The sequence below is a fragment of the Myotis davidii genome, unplaced genomic scaffold (genome assembly GCF_000327345.1).
Source record: "Myotis davidii unplaced genomic scaffold, ASM32734v1 scaffold2091, whole genome shotgun sequence".
In the NCBI taxonomy this organism is placed as follows: Eukaryota; Metazoa; Chordata; class Mammalia; order Chiroptera; family Vespertilionidae; genus Myotis; species Myotis davidii.
In genome coordinates, this window is record NW_006282603.1 from 85853 (window position 1) to 89572 (window position 3720).

Consider the following 3720-nt stretch of genomic DNA (forward strand, 5'->3'; position numbering starts at 1 on the left):
AAAGCTGCACTGCAGTGAGACTTGCCATCTCTAACCAAGGAGATTACAGTATTTCCCCTTCAGAGCTGCTGAGATCAGCACCTGGGAACCCCGGAGACTGCGCACTGCGGTGTCCGCTGACCAATCCGGGGGGGCGGGGGGGGGATACTGGGCACACCGACATCTCGGGCCCCCCTGTTTCTGAGGGACTGCACGCGTCGGTCATTGCTGCCACGAACCTCTGACGCCTGCCTAAGGAGGCCCCCAGTCAGGGCATATCTCCCTGTGCTCTCTACGTGCCTGCTCGTCCCCATCCTAGAGACGGGCAGCTCTCATTTTAATTCAGCCAACACAACGGTGATGTGACAGCAAAAGCTAATTGACCTGAATGCAGGTAACATTCCTTCCAGTCCACACCTCCCTAAACAGTTGGTAAGATTTCATAAATCTTTATCCATATGCGCATCTGGACAGCCATGCCTTCCTCCGAAGGGAAAAAACATCCCACTAAGAGCCTCACTCAGAGTCCCGCTCCTAAATCTATGAAAAACCAAAACGAAACAGGAAAAGTCGAAAAAAAATTACCCCCCCCCCCCCACTGAGTCTTAAGATGTTAACTTTTAGTATGAAAAAAAGAAAGGATTTTTCTTCTTCAATGGGCATTTCTATTATCAACGCACTTTTAAAAACCAAAGTTGGCAAGTTTACAAGATATCCATTTGCATTTAGGGAACAAGAGCCCCTTTACTTTGAAGTATATGCTCTCTGATCAAATAGAGCTATTTTTTAAAAAATTATCTATACTAATAAAAGGGTAATATGCTAATTAGACCAGACATCTTCCGGATGTCCTTCCAGACAAAGCCATGGTGGCAGGGGCCGAGGCAGAGGCGGTGAGGGGTGGCCAGGCCAGCAGGGGGGAGCAGTTAGGGGCGATCAGGCCGGCAGCGGGGAGCAGTTACAAAGCCAGCAGGCAGAGGTGGTTAGGGGCAATCAGGCTGGCAGAGGAGCAGTTAGGAGCATCAGGCTGACAGGCAGAGGTGGTTAGGGGCGATCAGGCAGGCAGGCAAGCAGTTAGGAGCCAGCGCTCCCGGATTGCAAGAGGGATGTCAGACAGCCCCGAGGGGTCCTGGGTTGGAGAGGGTGCAGGCCAGGCTGAGGGAACCCCCCCCTCCCCATGCACGAATTTCGTGCACCGGGCTTCTAGTTAATTATAACTTAAATTACCCCCAAGAGCAATTTCCTACATTAATACCTAACATCATATTCCCAAAATTATTTTTGTGGTTGTTTGGTCCAAATATGAATTTTAAAAGGCTGAAATCAACTGAGAAATAAACAGCAATCTAAAGAATGATCATCTTTTGCTTCACAGTGAGATTCGTAATGCGGGTTCCACCACTTAACTTAATTCTGAAAAAAAGACACAAAAACTAGTGATACTTAGTTATTAAGTGTTATTCTCAAAAATACCTCATAAATAAAAATCTACCACCCCATTCCACCCTCAGGATCCTACCCACCAAAAAGAAAAAAAAAATCCTAAGAAAATCTCTCATCATGCTGACGTGAGGCGCCTTGGAGCAGTCAGATTAAATCGTGGCCATTGCTACACCCAATTACAGAGGGTTCCGGGCTGAAGTCTACTCACACAGTTGAGGATGATGAGCAAACAGCTGTCCTGTGTCTTGAGACAGACATTAGCGTCCTGCCTTCCCTAAGCTCATAAGCAGCTACTTAAAGTTTGAGTTTTGTGCAAGAAAACATGTTAAAGCTTCAGTGCTTTCCTGCAGCAGACTTCAGATTCATTCCTGTAACACAGTCAACAGGAAACAGAGTTGAGACAGTTAAAATCGACCACGTACATTGTCATTGCCTAAAAGTTGAAGGGGCGCTTTCACTATCACAGTTAGATCAGAAAGGGGGGGTGAGGCACAATTCAGAAAAAAAATAATCTCATTTGGATTTGACACCAATGTTTAATCTTGCAACAAGTAACTTTACCATACTTTTTTTTGCCTGGCCATAAGCCAGGGGAGCAAGGGTTACCTTTTTCAATCATTTGTAAGCAAAGTAAGCCAACTAGATTGTTGTTTTTGTCCCCGAAGGCCTGGCTAATTTATTCAGCATAAACAAGTAAAGAATAACATTTACAGCGAAGGTGGGACCTCAGGGTCCCCACACTATCCCTGGGACCCTCCCGCTTGGGGAGGATGAGATTCTGGGTCCTGCTGTGACAGGAGCAGCGGCCACATTGCTGACATTTGCTCTGAAGGTTCTAGCGCATCCCCCCCGATCCAAGTGTCTGTGGCACCATTATTGCTACAGGCTGATCAATGTTACAAGGCTTGTCTGAAAGATAAAACCGCATTCACTCAAAATATCCCAGAACACCCAGGTAACGACCTTCCCCTACATATACAATACTGGAGGCCCGGTGCACGAATTCGTGCACTGGTGGGGTCCCTTGGCCTGGCCGGGGATCGGGGCCACAGGATATTGGCTGTGGGAGTGCATTGACCACCAGGGGGCAACTCCTGTGTTGAGCGTCTGCCCCTTGGTGGTCAGTGTGCGTCATAGCGACCGGTCGGTCGGTCCCTTAGGCTTTTATAGATATAGACTGGCCTCAATTTCTACAGTAAATTTTAGGGAAAACTTTAGGATTTCACAAACATAGTAAACTTACTATTTATATTAGCAACATGGTTTAAAAATGCCGTGAGCGCCCTTGCCGGTTTGGCACAGTGGATAGAGCGTCGGCCTGCAGATGAAAGGGTCCTGGGCTCATTCCAGTCAAGGGCACGTACCTCGGTTGCAGGCTCCTCCCCGGCCCTAGCCTTGGTCAGGGCCCATTCAGGAGGCAACCAATTGATGTTTCTATCTTTCCCTCTCCCTTCCTCTCTCTCTAAAATCAATGGGAAAACATCCTCTGGTGAGGTTAAAAAAATAAAAAGTAAAAATGCCATGAGAAATAGCAAACACTAAAATTTCATAAATTTTCAAGTATTATTTAATGCTGAAATATATATTTTTAATATATATTTTTATTGATTTTTTTACAGAGAGGAGGGGAGAGAGAAAATTAGAAACATCGATCAGCTGCCTCCTGCACACCACCTACTGGGGATGTGCCAGCAACCAAGGTACGTGCCCTTGCCCGGAATCGAACCTGGGACCCTTCAGTCTATAGTCTGACACTCTATCCACTGAGCCAAACCGGCCAGGGCAATAATGCTGAAATATTAATTACACCTTTGCTATGCCCTATAAGATGACTGAAGCTTTCAGGGCTCATTTGAAACAATCAAATGCTTCTTTATAATCTATTTATACTACACTTATAATTCCAGGCCCTCGCTGCCACCTCAGTTAGAGCATCGTCCGTATACACCAAGTTTGCAGGTTCAATCCCACCCAGAGCACATACAAGAATCAAACAATGAATGCATACATAAGTGGAACAACAAATCAAGGTTTCTCTCTCTCTGTCTCTCTCAAATCAATAAATAAAATGTAAACACATGCCGGGAGCCGGTCCATCCTTGCTGTTTCAAGGGACCTGGCATATATGGCATACTGTTCTTAATATGTTTGCTCACCTTCTTGGCACTATGTGTTTTAACCAAGGTCACCTCTCTGAGAAAGGTTGTTTCCCCAGGTAGAGATTTTCCCCTGAAGTTAGGGAGGGGGTGAAACTCCTTAACTAAGTGCCAGGCGGGTAGTTAATCACTTTAACTACAA

General features: G+C 46.0%; 1 protein-coding gene across 3 annotated transcripts in view; it reads right to left on the reverse strand.

Annotated features, from left to right (window-relative positions):
- The window catches only part of ZFAND6 (zinc finger, AN1-type domain 6), a 40973-nt gene that overhangs the window by 26415 nt on the left and 10838 nt on the right, over positions 1-3720 (reverse strand). The window contains exon 1 of one of the 3 annotated variants that reach the window (XM_006753138.2): positions 1631-1790. The exons of the other annotated variants lie outside the window; for them this stretch is intronic. The gene's annotated coding sequence lies outside the window, so the exon portion shown is untranslated. Of the gene's footprint in view, positions 1-1630; positions 1791-3720 lie in introns of those variants that run through there. 3 annotated transcript variants of the gene reach the window in all.